This window comes from Tamandua tetradactyla, chromosome 21 (assembly GCF_023851605.1).
Source record: "Tamandua tetradactyla isolate mTamTet1 chromosome 21, mTamTet1.pri, whole genome shotgun sequence".
NCBI classification, from domain to species: Eukaryota; Metazoa; Chordata; class Mammalia; order Pilosa; family Myrmecophagidae; genus Tamandua; species Tamandua tetradactyla.
In genome coordinates, this window is record NC_135347.1 from 13715231 (window position 1) to 13732888 (window position 17658).

The following is a 17658-nucleotide window of genomic DNA, read 5'->3' on the forward strand; positions in this document are numbered from 1 at the left end:
ATAGAAAAGTTCACATCTTCATCTGGGTGGCACAGGGCTGTTTCATTGTGCCCTGGCAGCCTGGCAGAGGTTGGCACTCCCATGTAGTGCAGGGGTTGGCAGACTTTTCCTGTAAAGGGCCTGATAGTAAATATTTTATGACTTTCTGGGATATGTAGTTTCTGTTGCAACTTCTCAACTCTGCCTCTGTGTAAAATTAGACCTAAACAATACAAAAACAAAGAAGCATGGCTGTCTTCCGATAAATCTTTATTTTAAAAACAGGTAGTGGGCCATGTTTTGTTGCTGAACCCTGTAGTTTCTTGTCCTGAACTTGATACTAGATTAATTAGAGTTTAGTTGCAGCAATCTATTTAGCTAGTTTAAGCAGAAAAGTATTGTGCTGGTTTGAAAGGATGTATGTCCCCTAGAAAAGCCATGTTTTAATCTAAATCCCATTTCATAAAGGCAGAATAATCCCTATTCAATACTGTATGTTTGAAACTGTGATCAAATCATCTCCCTGGAGATGTGTCTTAATCAAGAGTGGTTGTTAAACTGGATTAGGTGACAACATGTCTCCCCCCATTTGGGCAGATCCTGATAAGTTTCTGGAGTCCTATAAAAGAGGAAACATTTTGGAGAACAAAGGAGATTCAGAGAGAGCAGAAAATGCTGCAGCACCATGAAGCAGAGTCTACCAGCCAGCGCTTTGGGAATGGAGAAGGAAAATGCCTCCTGGGGCGCCTCATGAAACAGGAAGCCAGGAGAAGAAGCTAGCAGATGCTTCTTCTTGCCATATGCCCTTCCAGATGAGAGAGGAACCCTGACCGTGGTCACCATGTGACTTTCCAGATGACAGAGAAACTCTGACTGTGTTTACCATGTGCCTTCTCACTTGAGAGAGAAACCCTGAACTTCTCGGACATTTTCTTGGCCTTCGAACTGTAAACCAGCAACTTATTAAATTCCTCTTTTTAAGAGCCTTTCCTTTTCTGGTATATTGCATTCCGGCAGCCAGAAAACTAGAACAAGTATATATGATGGGATATTAGAAGATTTACAGTAGCATTGGGAAGGTGGAAGGGCTAGACTCTAGGTTAGGTTTCCAGAAACACCTTTCAAAGCCATACAGCAAAACTGGTTCACTGGAGTGGGGGCAGTTGGCACAACCAAAGCTTCCTACCAGATCAGAAAAGTTGCCAGCCCCTGAATCATACCAACTCTGCTAGGACCTTTTTTTGGGGGGAGCATGGCCCAGGAATTGAACCTGGGTCTCCCACATGTAAGGCCAACATTCTACCACTGAACCACCCATGCACCCACCAAATTTGCTAGGATCTTAACCAGCAAAATAGGGATCTCATGCTCTGCTTCCCTTTATTGTTTTATGTTTTATTTTTTTATTTTTTGGGGTGCATGGTGCAGGAATTCAACCCGGGTCTCCCGCATTGACGGCAAGCATTTTACCACTGAACCACCTGTGTACACCCCTTTATTTTTTTATTTTATTTTTTGGGTGCATGGACCGAGAATACCCCCCTTTATTTTTATTTTTAAATTTTATTTATTTATTGTTTTGCATGGGCAGGCACTGTGGATCGAACCTGGGTCTCCGGCATGGCAGGCAGGAACTCTGCCTGCTGAGCCACAGTGGCCCACTCCCAACCCCCTTTATTTTTAACTCAGACGTGTAAGTACATCTGATTGGTGGAACTTAAATTGCATCTGTAATCCTAACTTCAAGAGAGACTGGAAAATATTCTTTTTAATTTTCCAGCCTCTTGCAGTACAGGGAGATACACTAAAGGAAGATTGGAATATATGTTGAGTGAACCAATCTGCAGTGTCCACTGCAGAACACCCCTTTGACTTCTTAACATCTACAAACCCCTTCTTTCCATATTTAAATTTCCAGACAACAACAGTATTCTGTTTCCCAATATAATGCAGTTATCCCACATACAAACAAAAGTGCACTCACCATCTTCCCAATAGGTGAAACCCAAAGTTCCATAGGTCACTGTGTCAACTGCAGTTTTCATCACAAGCATTACCCTGTGAGAGCTAGCGCACTCAAGAGTTAAGTGGCCTTTCACCTGCTGTAGGGAAAGGGGAGGGGAAGAAAGACAGAGACTGCCCACCGATCACAGTCCAACTCTAAGGAAACCCCTACCCATACTTCCCACCTTCTTTCTAATCATGAATTCCCTTCAGTTTAGAAGCATTCTGAGCATCTCTTCACCTAGTGAAATCTTCTCCCAACCCTTATAGTAATTTGTAGCTGTTAACCTCTGCTGCCTTTTTCCTCTCTCCGCATCATTTCCTGCTGACTCTTCAGCAACTACAGGCTGGTTTGGTAGTCCCCACCATTCTTCTGAAACTGCTGCAGTGATGCTTGAGGTGCTAAGTGCATGGGCCTTTACCCCTGGTGTTTTTGTTTGCTAGCTGCCGGAATGCAATATACCAGAAACGGAATGGCTTTTAAAAGGGGGAATTTAATGAGTTGCTAGTTTACAGTTCTGAGGCCGAGAAAATGTCCCAATTAAAACAGGTCTATAGAAATGTCCCATCTAAGGCATCCATCCAGGGAAAGATACCTTAGTTCAAAAAGGCCGATGAAGTTCAGGGCTTCTCTCTCAAGTGAGAAGGCACATGGCGAACGCAGTCAGGGCTTCTCTCTCATCTGGAAGGGCACATGGCAGACACGGACTCATCTGCTAGCTTTCTCTCCTGGCTTTCAGTTTCATGAAGCTCCCCGGGAGGCATTTTCCTTCTTCATCTCCAAAGGTCTCTGGCTGGTGGACTCTCTGCTTCGTGGTGCTGCAGCATTCTCTGCTCTCTCTGAATCTCCCATTCTCCAAAATGTTTCCTCTTTTCTAAGACTCCAATAAACCGATCAAGACCCACCCAAATGGGCGGAGACATGTCATCACCTAATCCAGTTTAACAACCACTCTTGACTAAATTACATCATCCAGGGAGATGATCTGATTACAGTTTCAAACATACAGTATTGAATAGGGATTATTCTACCTTTATGAAATGGGATTTTGATTAAAACATGGCTTTTCTAGGGGACATACATCCTTTTAAACCAGCATACCTGGACAGCCATGGATGCTGACTACTGCTTGAAGCTGTCTCCTCCTTTAGCTTCCAGATACCGTTCCATATCTGATCTTCCTGCTGCGCCTCCACACCTTTCTCTTCTTTATGAGTCCTGCTCCCCCTAGACGCCCCTCTACCACAGGTCCTGTCTTCAGCTCCCCTTCCTCTCTCTACCCATTCCCCTGGGTGAACTTTATCACTCACATGTTTTGAGCTGCACTACATTTTTATCCCCAATCTGAGATGCTTTCCTAAGCCCCAGACTACTGGACAGTTCCTCTTCTATGTCAAGGACCACCCAAGCTCCATATGTCCCAAACGGGATTAACTGGTCACCTACATCCCCTTCTTACCCCGCTTATATTCTCAGTGAGTGACATCACCACCCACCAAGGCAAAGACTTGGGAGGTGTTTTAGTTTGTCAATGCTGCCGGAATGCAATATACCAGAAATGGAACTGCTTTTAAAAAGGGAATCTATGAAGTTCACAGTTCTAAAGTCATAAAAATGTTCAAACATTTGTTTAATTTAACTTGTATGGTCACTTTATTTGAACACCATAATTACGTGGAATCTTGAATAGGGCATGAGATCTTGTTGGTTTGTACAGGTTAGTGTGATGCTCCCAATATATCCAAGAATAAGTACAGCAGAGAATAAAAAAGTATTCGCAAAGTCTCCTTGGGGGACTAGGGAGAAAGGAGGAAATATTGAATTTTCCCATCTGGAGAATTCCTGATATTCTCACAAGCAGTGGGGATGCAGGTACAATAGGCCGAGCTCTCAATTTTGGGATTCACCCCTATGAAACTTATTTCTGTGAAGGATAAGCTAAGACTGCTTATAATTAGGCCTAGGAGTCACCCACAGAGAACCTCTTTTGTTGCTCAGATGTGGCTTCTCTTTCTAAGCCAACTTGGCAGGGGAACTCACTGCCCTCCCCACTGAGTGGGACATGACTCCCAGGGGTGTAAATCTCCCTAACATCACGGAACAGGACTCCCAGAGTGAGCCAGGACCCAGCATCATGAGATTGAGGAAGTCTTCTTGACCAAAAGGGGGAATAGCTAAATGAGATAAAATAAAGGTTCAGTGACTGAGAGAGTTCAAACAGTGGAGAGGTTATCCTGGAGGTTATACTTACGCATTATATAGATATCCTTTTTTATTTGATGGTGTATTGGAGAGACTGGAGGAAAGTACCTGAAACTGTTGAGCTGTGTTCCAGTAGCCTTGATTCTTGAAGATGTTGTATAATTGTATAGCTTTTATAATGTGACCGTGTGACTGTGAAAATCTTGTGTATGATGCTCCTTTATCCAGGGTATGGACAGATGAGTAAAAAAATAAGAATAAAAATAAATAAATAATAGGAGGGATAAAGGGTAAAAAATTAGGTAGATGGAAATACTAATAGTGGTTAAGGAGATGGAGGGGTAAGATGCAGGGATATATGAGATTTTTCTTTTTATTTCTTTTTCTGGAGTGATGCACATGTCGTAAATGATCATGGTGATGAATATACAACTATGTGATGACACTGTGAGCCACTGATTGTACACTATGGATGGACCACATGTGTGTAACAATTTCTCAATAAAAATATTTTTAAAATCATCATAATATAATATAAAAACATTATGTGAAGTGAAATAAGCCAGACACGAAATACTACACATTGTATGATTCCATTTATAAAAAATATAAATAAATGTAAAGAGGCAGAAATAGATTAGTGGTCGTAGGGTTAGAGAAGGATAGAGGGATTGAAAGGTGACTTCTAAGGGGCGTGGCGCTTCTCTCTTTTGAGTAATGAAAATGTTCTAAAATTGATTGTGGTGATGAATGCACAATACTGTGGATATACTAAAAGCCACTGATTGTACACTTTGAAAAAAAAATGTGCAAACTAAGGTATCCAGGGAAAGATACCTTTACTCAAGAAAGGCTGATGGGTCCAGAACCCCTCTGTCAGCTGGGAAGGCACGTGGCTGGCATCTGCTGGGGTCTTTTGGCTTCTGGTTTCAAACAGCTTCCCTGGGGGCGTTTTCTTTCTGCTTCTCCAAACATCTTCGTCTCAAGTTGGCTCTGAAGCAGCTGTTCTCCAGGCATCTCCGTCTGCTCTGAGCTTTCTCCAAAATGTTTCCTCTTTTAAAGGACTCCAGTAAACTAATCAAGACCCACCTTGAATGCGTGGATTCACATCTCCATCTAATTAAAAGGCCACACCTACCACTGAATGTGTCACATCTCCAGGGAAACAATCCAAAGTTTTCACCCCACAATATTGAATCAGGATTACGAGAAACATGGCTACCCCCACAAAATTGGATCAAGAAAAAGGACATGGCTATTCTGGGGTATATAATAGCTAAAAACTGGTACGGGGGCGCACCCAGACTCTTCCCTCTTTGTCACTCCCTGTATATATATCCCTGTCTCTACTATCACTTCCTTCATTCAGGGCTCTGATTTCTCACCTATATTATTGGAACAGCCTCCCAACTTGGTGTTTGTCCCAGGGTAAGACCTTGTTATCCTTTAACCTGGTCCCATTTATACTGCCAGTTTAACCTGTCTAAAACAAGTCAAATCATGTCACTCCCCACTTAGCACCTGCCAGGGTCTCTGTTTTGTCAACATGATCAAATCCAAAGTCCTGAGCATAATATATTAGGCTCCTTAAGCTTTCTTAATCCTGTTTGCCTCTCCATCCTTATCTTTGCCACTATTCCTCTCCCCTCCCACATACATGTACTTGAGCCCTATGAATGTTCAGTGCAAAAGTATTCTAATATATTCTGCCCCTTGGTACCTCCATGTGTTTTCAAACTTTGCTCCCACTGCCTGGAAAATGCCCAACTTTCTTGGCCTTGATAATGCAAAATATTCCCTCCTGCAGGTGCCCCTCCTGTGGGTTTTCATAGCACCTATTTTCCTGCATAATGCCCCAGTGCATGGGGTCATAATTGGGTTTACATTTGCTGACTTCACAGCCCTATAAATACAAGATGGGTGCAGGGTCATTTTTCAACAAAACTTATTTATTAATGACGACAAACATTTATTTATTAAATAATTGAAAATCAAAAAAAATTTATTTTACCTATGTGTGCCACAAGATGGGGCTGTTCAAATATGAAAGAAAATTTAAAGTCTTTCCAGGGTTTAAGGATTTTGAGTACTAGCTGCCGCAGTTTAAATATGTGCATTTCAAAGGCAATGAATAAAATATTCAAGTCCCCCCCTCCCCCGCCCCCGCCGCAAAGCACAGGGACAGACTAAAAGTTGTATATGTGTATGCATTCTATTATCAAATTATTACTGATAATGATTTTACTTACTATTACTGCTTGGGAGCCCTTCTCAAAATGTTTTTAAAATGCCATTTTCATCTTTAAAAAAAAAGCAATTGATTTCTCTTAATTCTAGGGCAACAAACTTTTAAGAAGTTTTAAGGTGAGGAAAATAAATTTACTAGTAAAGAGAAATTCACATTGATGTTTCATTTTCTGGTATGAGCAGGAATGAGAGAGCTGGTGGCTGTGATCCTATCAGAGGAACTTCTTGGGAAGTTTCTGCAGGCAGAGAGGCCAGGCTGGGATGGAACTGACTGGGTCCTCTCCTGAGCTTTCTTCCCATCACAGACCATTTCTGCTGGGGTGAAGAGTACACACAGGGACTAATCAATGTCGTGGCTGAGAAAGAATAACATCCTTGTGGACACACCGCTATCACCCCAACTGGCTCCAGGCCTTGAGAAGGGGTATTGCTTCCTTTACAGAGAAAAGTGAAGCAGCCAGAAGAGAACTTCTGCAGGTGCCAACAGCCACATCCTCCCATCCACTCGTATGCATGCTGATTTAGTTTTGCCTTCTTTCTTATTTTTCCTTATCTATACACAGATGAGTGCCAAATGCATATCTCCTGGCAGGACCTCCACCCGCCCCCCCACTCCAGGTTCTATATTCAATGCCTACTCAACATCTCTCAGCAAATTCTATAAATTCTACCTTCAAAACGCATCCCAAATCCAGTCTCCACTGATGCCTACCTACACAAAGCCACCATCATTTTCCTTCTGGGTTTCTGCAACAGCCTCCTTTCCAGTGTTCCTGCTTCTGACCTTGTCCCGCTTCAGTCTATTTGCAACACAACAGCCAGAGTGATCCTATGAAACCTCGAGTCAGATTATGTCACCCCTCTGGCTCAAAATTCTCCTGAGGCTTCTCTTCCCCTATCTCCTTCTTCTCTACCCCTTTGTCACTCCAGCCCCACTGTGACCTTCACCTCCCATTGTTCCTCAGGCACACCAGACACTCTCCAGGCCTGTGGACCTGTTCTTCTCGGCCCAGAATTCTCTTCCTTCAGTTATCTGCACCGCTTCCTTCCTCCCCTCCTTGTCTTTATTCAAACGTCAGCCCTTATTGAGGCCTTCTCTGAGAACCTTATTTAAAAACATACAAACAAAACTTCTCTCCTGTAGTCCTTATTACCCTTTCCTGCTTTATATTTTTTCGTATAGCACTTACCATCTTTTCATATAGTATATGAATGTGTATGTGCTTACAATATAATATACCATATATTATACACCTTTTTTTTTAAAATTGTCTATCACTCTTTACCAGAATTTATGCTCTACAAGGGCAAGGATATTTTTCTGCTTTGCTTACTGCTGAACTTCAACTTCTAGAACATAATAGATGATCGATAAATATGTGGTGAATGAATGAATTTAGATGGTGCCTTTTTAGTACTGCTTATCAAGTACGGTGCTTTTCTTTCATTATTAAGGAAAATAAGCTACTTCTTCAGGACCTTGCTTGCATTTTTTCAGATCCCACCTCAATCTGAATTTTAGAATTCAGGAGAACCATAGTAGAACATAGATCTATAAGTAATGTGGAATTTTTCCCAAATGAAGTATAAATTATTCCTCAAGAATGTCATATAAACCAAATATAAATATTGCAAGTAAGAGAAGTGATACACAGTGGGCCACAGTGGCTCAGCAGGCAGAGTTCTTGCCTGCCACACCAGAGACCCAGGTTCAATTTCTGGTGCCTGGCCATGCAAAAAAAAAAAAAGAAGTGATACATCTGTGTCCTAAGCATGTCTAAGGGCATGCTTTCTGTTTCTGTAGATTAGTTTGTGTGCTCTGGATTTTGGAATGATAAATAAAATCGTACAGTATTTACTGTTGTTTCTGGATCTGGATTCCTTCACACAACATAATTATTTCAAGATTCATGTAGGTTATTGTTTATATCAATAGTCCATTCCTTTTTTATTGTTGAGTAGTATTCCCCAGTATAGATAAACAATTTTTTTCTCCATTCACCTACTGATGGACATTTTTCTTGTCCTTTTTTCTAAACTGGAAATTATTTCTAAAGACTTGATTGGAATCAATTTGAACATTTTTTAGCAAGAATACTTCATAATTATGCTGTGTACGTTACATCAGGAGGCACATAATATCTGGTTATGTCAAAAATGCTGAGATTGATCATTGAGTTAAGGTGGTGAATCTATTGCATCTATGAATTTTTTTGTTACATTCATTGGATTTTGTATTTCAGGGGCATCAGTTTTCCATACATCGGTTGTATCTTGATATGCATTGCTGTATCTTTTTTCAAATTTCTGTCTTTTTTCCTTTGTATATTCTGATTTTTCTCAAAATTTTCTACCATATTTGACTGATTTGTTTGTTTGTTTGTTTTTAGTTTTGAACCAGAAAACCCTTTATTTAAAAATACTCTATTCCTGGGCGGGCCATGGTGGCTCAGCAGGCAGAATTCTTGCCTGCCACGCCAGAGACCCAGGTTCGATTCCTGGTGCCTGCCCATGCAAAAAAAAAAAAAAAAAAAAATACTGTTCCTTTATATATATATATATATATATAGAGAGAGAGAGAGAGAGAGAGAGAGAGAGAAAAGGATTCAAATAAAATATGATACAATCACAGGAAACAAAGGCAAGTTCTGATCATAAGATCAAGAAAAATTGGTAACATCCAGAAAATCAAAAATAGTTCTGGTTCCAGAGCTTCAAGGGAACCAGAGCAAACAGACTAAGAGAGAATGACCAAGTCAAATTTTCTTTGAGCATTTTACGTCCAGTGTTTTTGTCCAGCAAGTTAACAGCCAGCTCAGAAATGTTCAAGTTATATGTAGTCTTATTTCTACCTACCTACCTTAGCCATTTTTTAAATAAATACAATATCAGGAGAAAGAATTGTTTCCATCTAGAAAATATATTAGGAGAACCATTAGTTCAAAATGGCTAAGAATCCTCTTTTAGGAATAGCTTCATATAACACAGGAAGCACTGTTTAAATCCAGGCAAATTTTCTCATAAGCTGTTATGTTCATTCAAAACCAAGTTTTATTCTTCTCTATGACCCAAGCACTGGGATCCTAAGTGGATAATTGGCAACAACAGCCTCTTAATGCATAGATTGTGCCCAAGGCTACTTCCTTCTCTTCTTTCAATTCAGAGGTCCATGTTTTTGCTTTGTGAGAAAAAATATGAGAAGTACATACATTGTGAAAAGTTGGGAATATTACAAAAGAGAGGAGAAATGGCTACCAATTATTATACTTGGAAGAATTGGTACTAAAAACCCTTAAGACCTTTAGGATCAGGAGTGACTATTGAAATCTTTGGGCATATAAATTGGTTAATTTTTCAATTTTATAAAAGGAAGGTTGAGACAATATCTGTTTCTGGACTCTATACAGTAGAAGGATGGTTGGTGTAAAATGAATTCTTATGGAGAATGGGAAAAGGGAAAACAAAACTCTATGCCCTCAAGATTTCCCACAGGTAAAGCTTGAAGATCTTGCACTCTTCCCCCCACCATGTGTTTGGTGTTTCTTGACCTATGTGTGCTCCAGAGACCCCAGGGTCCCCTTGACAGATACTTTCCTTGGGGGAGCTGGGTCTGCTGGGCTTCTCTCAGTTCCCTTTCCAGTGTGGCCGTCTTGAATTTTTCCCAGTTCAGCTGCTGCTGGAGCTCTTCTGTTTTTCCCAGGGAGGGACAGAGAACTCAGTTTCTGGCCAGAACTGCTGCAAAAGGTCTGTGCTCTGCATCAGGCTGGATCATATTCTTCAGCAGATTGTAGAAGTTTTCTGAGAGCTTCTGAGGAATGTGGAGATGATGCCATTCAACACCAATGGTGGGTAGTGATTCTGCTCCTGCAGCCACTGAAATTGTTAATCCCAAGGCAAGTATGTCTGCTTTGGGAAGGTATCGATCATCCTCTTGCAAAATCTCATTAGCCAGGAAGCAACTATCTCCCACTTACACTTTGGGTTTGTTTATCGAGGTCACATGGCCCAGGTCCTCGATTTTATACATCACGTTGGCAGAGAGGAACCAATCCACCTCATTTTCAATTTCTTCTGGAACTACAGGAGAGCCACTTTGCATCTCATGACAAATGAAGATGTCACTCTGTTCGATGTTCAGGTGCACCATGCGGGAGTTATGGATATACTTAAGCCCAAGATAAATCTGTAGAAGGATGTCCTTGAGTTTTTGGCTCTTAGAAATGATTTCCAGACTTCTTGGCTTCTGTTATAGCAGCTTTCAAACACCCACCATTGCACAAGATAATCATGTGATCATCTTCTGCCCATGCAGAGTAATAACATACCACATGGGCTGATGCCCAAATACTACATGGGCATAAACTTCTCACAAAGCCAAATTCTTATTTGACAATCCTGCAAAAGGTCTTGTAGAGCGTTTTATTGCATAAACACATCCATCGAGCCTCTTAATGCACTGTAGACTGTGCCAAATGCTCCAATTCCAACTTTTTCTACTTCCAAGAATTCTTTTTCACTTAAGAATTCATGCTGGTTTCTCGTAGGACACATCTTTTGGCAGGCAGCCCTTGTTCTACTCTTGCCTTCCCTGGACTAGCTTCTTCAATCTCTCCTCTGGTTTTCCTCTTGCCATTGGAGCGAAGGAATACTTTTCTATAGGACTTTGGTGTGAAGAGACTAATGTTGACCAGAGCCAATGAGGTCATCCTGTCTGTGGAGGACACAGGCGTGAGCTGCAAATGCTTACAGCTTGGGGGTGGGGGACTTTCCCTACGGGAGAAATGGAAGACTGACTCAGCAGGCTTTGGGGGGTAAAGGGACGTCACAGTCCAGCGACTTTCTCCTGCTGTCTGATTGTGCTGGTGTTTCAGGACGTTTGAGAAAGCCTGATACTGGAGTCTTCAGACTCTGATCTGGACTTCTTTTGTCTTTTCCTGAAATGTGCTGGGTTCAGGTGTTTGGGGAGATGTAAACTTTGCCTCTGAAGCTTAAAATTCACACGTTTCTGGGGTTTGGCTCAGGCTTCCCTATTCTCTTGCGCCTTCTTCTGCCCTTCGTTCTCAGTCTCTTCTTCACAATAGGAAAAGTTTAACTTTGGCTTCAGTTCTTTTTTACTATCACTGTCATCCATCTCAGTTAAAGAGCTTCACGGCATAGGTAAGAAGGTCTGTCAGAAGGGAATGCTGGGTAATATGATAAACGTGGATCTGGGGAAAGAGAGGCACTGAAGACCAAGGCAGCTTGAATGAGGCTGATACAGGCTGAAATATTTTATTTCCCTTCTCTTTATACTCCTCCGACTATCCTTTGCCTGTCACCCCTCTTCCATCTTCTCTCCCCTCACCAATCCTTCCAACCCTTCCTTCTCTCTCCAATTAATTTGCTTTTGACTCAAATTTATTCCATTTTTCACTGTTTTATTTTTTTTCCTAATGATGGTATTTGGTTCCTTAATTGGTCTACAATCTCCTTTTTCATCTAACTCTATTATCTTATGTCACTTTTGATATTTTGTATTTTTAGTTTCATTGGTTACATATTCCCTTTCCTGTCTTCTTGAGCAGTGTTAGTCAAAGTACTTCTCCGTGATAATATAAGGAGTATGCATCAAAATGAAAACCCCATGCTGCTTCCTTCACTGAGAGTGTCTACTTACAAAAAAAAAAAAAATGCAGCTGAACTAAACAGTATGCTTAGTGATGTAGTGGATTTACATCCTGGCTCAATCTCCTTAAATTGTCATAGACTGGTAACAAGCAGTTCACAGACTGGCAACTTGTCTCTGAACTACACTTTGACTTGTAAAGCATAAGCCTTTGTTGTGTAAATTTTCCTTCAATTTATTTGCTAGGCATTTCGTTATAATAGCTGCTAACATTTATTGATCACTTACTGTGTTCTAAGCCTTTTATGCAGTGTTCTAAGTATCACTGTTCTAAGCCCTTTAATCTCCATAAAAACCCTAAAGGAAGGTACTATTATTATTAACGTATCAAAACACGAAGATGTTCAGTAACTTATATGAAGTCACACAATTGTTTTATAGCAAGTGTTGGATTTGCAGTTATCAATCAGGCAGTCTGAGTCCAGCTTGCATAGCCTTAACAAAAATGGAATTTTCTATTCATCTTTTGTATGTTATGTTTCTTCTTTTTTATTCCTTGTAACGTTTTTGCGTAATTGCCATGGCACATTTGCCGTGCTGTTCTTCTCATCTCACTCCTGTGTAATTGGGGAATTCAATTGTGATTCTCTTTTGCCTACACATAAAGAGGATAAAGTCTGGATTCTACTTCTTCTCTACGAGCTGTTGATCATCCCTTCAGACGACAGTTTAAGGGCTTCATTCTAATGCATTATGTTTCTCCACATTCCTCTTGCCTGGAAGAATATAAATAGTTCCGTTGGACTGTGGTCAGTAACTGGTAGATTTGGTCTTAGTTCTTTTTTTTGGAGGTAGACCGTGGGGAACAGGGGTGTCATTTTATCAAGTTAAAAGCAAAAAAAAAAAACCAAACCCAAAAACGTGGTTCAGCCCTACAAATCTGGCCAAATCAATCAACATTAAAAATGCATTTGTCTTTGGTATAGAGTCCCATTTGGAAAGATTAAAGTACATATGAACTTGCACAATGATGTCTGTACAAAGCTTTTCATTGCAGCATTGTTTGTATTAATAAACTGGAAACAACTCACATATTGAAGAACAGGGATGATTATAGTACATTCACACACTGGAAGATTATGAAGTAGTAAACTAAATGAGGGCGTTCTCTGTGTGCTGATATGGATAGCTCTGAGGTTATAATATTAAGGTAGAAAGCAATCTCTCTGTCTCTCTCTCTATATACACACACACACACACACACACATACAGTTGTTTGGTAAAGTATGCATATATATATATGATGCTACCTATTTTGAAAGGAAGAAGTGGAGAAAAAGAATATATATTCTTAAACACTGAAAGGATGTAGGCGAAACTGATAAAAGTGGTCACCAGTAGCAAGTCCTGGGTGGTAAGTGACAGGATGGATGGTGACAAGGGTGGGAATGAGACTTTGTAATAGAAAGTTTCATAATTCTTACGTTTTCAACCATTACATTTTCTTTAAAAAAAAGTAAGTGGAGAATGCATATGCACACGTGTCTATTCCTGTGAACAGTGACTTCTTGTGTCTCTCCCCGCTGCCACCCGTTCCTCCCGTGGAGCTTAGGGGAAAGAGGAGAGAGATGAAGCCTGAGCATCTTAACGTTGTGCTGTCTCTGATGGGGAGGAGGGCTTCAAACGAGGCTTTCCAGGATTCTCTTTTGCCCTCATCCCTGCCTGCTTTCGTCAACACTCCATACCTCTCTTCTGTTCTAGTAAAGCCCTCTTTAGGGAGTTCATTGGCTCAGAGGGAGCGTGATTGTCTATAAGTCCTCTCATTTCCTCTCAGCCCCAAGAACCACAGTTAAGATCCTGATCATTTCCCCATTGCTGAATCACTGCAGTGGTTTATATTAGGTTTCTCTAGAGTAACAGAACTGACAGGATCTATTTATACATACATGCACATATATATCATTATATATTTATTTTATATATTTGATTATGTATAATTATATGTATCTATTTAATTAAGAGATTTATTATAGAAAGTGGCACATGTAACCTTGGGAACTGGCCAATTGAAATTCCTTAGAGCACAATCTGGAAACTCCAATAAAGTAAAATTTGGCACATCCTGACTCCATAGGGCAGTTTGTGAGGTGGAAATTCCAGTGAAAGTAAAGTTGAATTCCCCAAGAGAAGCTGGCTTGCTGAAGTAGAGGTAGAAAGTCTTTTTCTGACTTATGAAATCCTCAGTTCTGGCTTTTAAGACCCCTGATTGAGTGGATAAGGAGACTCCCCAAATAGCTAAGGAGAGTTTCCTTTGTTGATTATAGATACAATCAGCCATAGATGCTATCCACAGATTGTAGATGCAAATCCATCTATGCAATACCCTCTCGGTAACAGTCAGGCCAGTGCTGGCTTAAACAAACAATGACACCATAACTAGCCAAGTTGACACATGAACTTAACCATCATGGTGGAAAGGCAGATGCTGTAGCACACAGCTGTCCTCTTTATTCCCCCTATGCCTTTCCTTTCTCTCTCCAAATAAGAGAGTTATAATGAAGTTTTTCAGACATTGTCACTAACTTTTTTCCCCTTAGTATGGTTTAGGGTGGGTGTGGATAGCAGAGCTTAGAAGGAGAACAGCACATCATAGATTTCTAGAATCTTTTGCTGACTGATATTTAAGAGAAAATAAGACATAATGTTGTGATTCTTTATTTTTGTGCGTTTGTTTTTATTTATTTCAAAATATTTGTTATCTGGCTTGACAACATTTTACCCTAGAAGTTCTTGACACTTTATGAATGTCTGTTACGTTACTTTAAGTGCACTAATCACCATCCCAACTGGCGATTAAGAAAATGAGGCTTACATTGATTAAACAAACCTATTTCAATGAATAAATGAAGATTATTTTTACTGAGAGAATAAGTAGGTGCCTCTGAAAAGCTTAACAATTGTTTTCTAACGCAGAGGAAGCATTCTTTCTGCAACTTTGCATGGCAAAACCTTTTTTTCACAGTGTAATAACAGAAGTCAGCAGATATTCCAAATCAAATGGTCACCAGTGAAGGGAGTCCAAATTAAGTTGGTTTCAATATTTGAGATGTATGAATGTAGCATTTTAAAGTTATTATGCTTTAAAATTATCTTTTGGTAACTAGCATAAGATACCCTGAAGCCAGAACCTAAAACACAGGCATAATGAATGACAGGTGAAGGCCAGCAATTCCTTCACAGTTCAGATGCAGTGGCAAGCCCTTTCATTCTTCACATATGTTAGAATTAAATTCTCTGCACATTTTTCCTTGTCTTTTCTTTCCGTAAGTTTTCTTTCCACTTTTGCTGAACAGCTTCCTAAGCCTAAGTTATTTAGGCGTACATAGCCGTATTAATTATGTAATCATAAATAATTATCATTTCTTCTTGGATTCTAGTCATTGTCCATAAACAATACATAAAAATACTCTGGGATATAGACTGTGGACACGTATATGAAAATATGGAACCTATGTTTATCTGTTCTACATTTTCTGTCTTTTGATAAAAGAGCCTCTCTTGAAAACTGCCTATTTCATGGGTAATGAGATGTATTATTAGCAACACTGCCATCATCATGTGAAAAGTTATTAAATTAGATTCACATGGAGTATCTTTCTTTTACAACTGATCTAATTCTTCAGTTCACAAGTTAGAAATTTTAAAATAAAAGAAAAAGTGAGTAATTTTAATTACGTTTGTTGGTTTCATAGGAGAAAATCACCAAGACTTCGTTTCCAGAATTCACTTCCAAACTGAGATGTTAATTTCTTCCTAGGTGAATAAAGTATGTTTTCTTCAGTATTTCCAGGATTATCTGGGAAAGATATTCCTAATTTTTTTTTTTCGGACTAACTTTTTTTACTAATTAAAAAAAAATTAACAAACAAAACATTAAGATATCATATTCCTAATTTTTCATACACCTTTATTATAATATTTTTTCATTAGCTCTGGTCTAACAATACTGCTTGACCCCAGACCACAAAAAAGCTCTAAACCAGTAAACTCTAGACATTATTTCATTTGACATTTTGGATCTTTTCTTTATGCTGACTCCATATTACTGCCAACCATCTTTAGGGTATTTGTATTCTTTTTTTTTTTTTCCAAGAAAATCAGGGTTTTAGTCAATAATTATTTTCAAGATAACATGAGAATGCTACTCATTTTTAATACACACGAATCTGCTTGATAAATATAATAAAGAATTCACTTTAAAAAACCAAAGGAAAAATAATCCATTAAAAAATAACTAAGCCAAACAGTGATTTCACGAACTTGAAAGTCAGAGGGAAAAATAAATAAATACTTTAGTGATTAGAATGCATTTAAATTATCTTGAACTAACATTGATCCTAATCCCATATCTTCACTCAATGTTAATTCTAACCTTCCAAGGTAATATTTACAGATTGTTGTATTTCCTGTGTGCTTCTTTACCTTCCTATTTCTCTCCAGAGTTAAGCAAACATTTCCAGGTAGGAGGTTCTTAAAATCAATTAACTCAATGGAAAAGCTTAGAAATACCTTTTTTTCCTGTGCCCCTTATTCCTCCCCCCTTTAATTAATTTATTTATTTGTCCTTATTTTTTTTACTCATTTGTTCTTATAGTGTTTAAAGAGAGTGTCAGCCACAAGGTTTTCACAATCACGTCACACTGTAAAAGCTGTATAATTATACTATCACCTTCAAGATCAAGGCTACTGGAACCATGTTTCATGATGAATGAATGAGTAATGATATAGCTTCACAATGTGACTATGTGATTGTGAAAATCTTGTGTCTGATGCACCTTTTATCTACGATATTGACAGATGAGTAAAAAATATGGATTAAAAATAAATAAATAATAGAGGGAACAAATGTTAAAATAAATTGAGTAAATTGAAATACTAGTGAACAGTGAAAGGGAGTGTAAGGGTATAGAAAAAAATAGGGGGAACAAAGGTTAAAATCTATTGAGTAGATGAAAATACTAGTGGTCCATGAGAGGGAGGGTAAGGGGTATGTATGTATGAGTTTTTTCTTTTTATTTATTTTTCTGGGGTGATGCAAATGCTCTAAAAAATAATCATGTTGATGAATATACTACTATATGATGATATTGTGAACCATTGATTGTACATCATGCATGGAATGTCTGTATGTTAAGAATGTTTATGTTTGTATGTTCTTTTGGCTTGATAATATAAACTAAACTAAATTAAATTAAAAAGAATGAAGACTACTGGACTATAGTTCAACAGCTTCAGGTATTTCCTTCTAGATATTCTAATCCACTAAAAACTAATAGCGTATTTGTATTCTGTTTTGTATTTGTATTTGATAAAAAAAATTTCATAATCGAATCTTCTGCTTCTTTAGATTTTTCTGTTTTTACCCTACACAATCATTTGCTAATGGAGAAATTGGAGTTAAACTCTGTAAGGATAGAGTGTATGGTACCTTTTCACTAAAATACCAAAGTAACTTATTTTAAGCTAAAGGTTTATGGTGCTAATATAAATTTTCCAATATTAAATTTTCCAAATGTCTACTGTTGTGTTACATTGGGCCTTGTGCTTAACTTGCCTTGGA

General features: G+C 39.0%; 1 protein-coding gene, 1 long non-coding RNA gene, 1 other non-coding gene and 1 pseudogene across 5 annotated transcripts in view; 1 reads left to right on the top strand and 3 right to left on the bottom strand.

The window, feature by feature from the left end:
- Positions 1–17658, bottom strand: part of LOC143665478 (uncharacterized) — an 82507-nt gene that overhangs the window by 49024 nt on the left and 15825 nt on the right. The window lies entirely within an intron of this gene.
- The window catches only part of TICAM2 (TIR domain containing adaptor molecule 2), a 34950-nt gene that overhangs the window by 14260 nt on the left and 3032 nt on the right, over positions 1–17658 (top strand). The window lies entirely within an intron of this gene.
- Positions 1229–1299, bottom strand: TRNAV-UAC (transfer RNA valine (anticodon UAC)). Its single transcript has one exon. It is a non-coding gene; the product is annotated as a tRNA-Val (tRNA).
- LOC143665280 (wee1-like protein kinase 2 pseudogene) lies at positions 9910–11596 on the bottom strand (annotated as a pseudogene).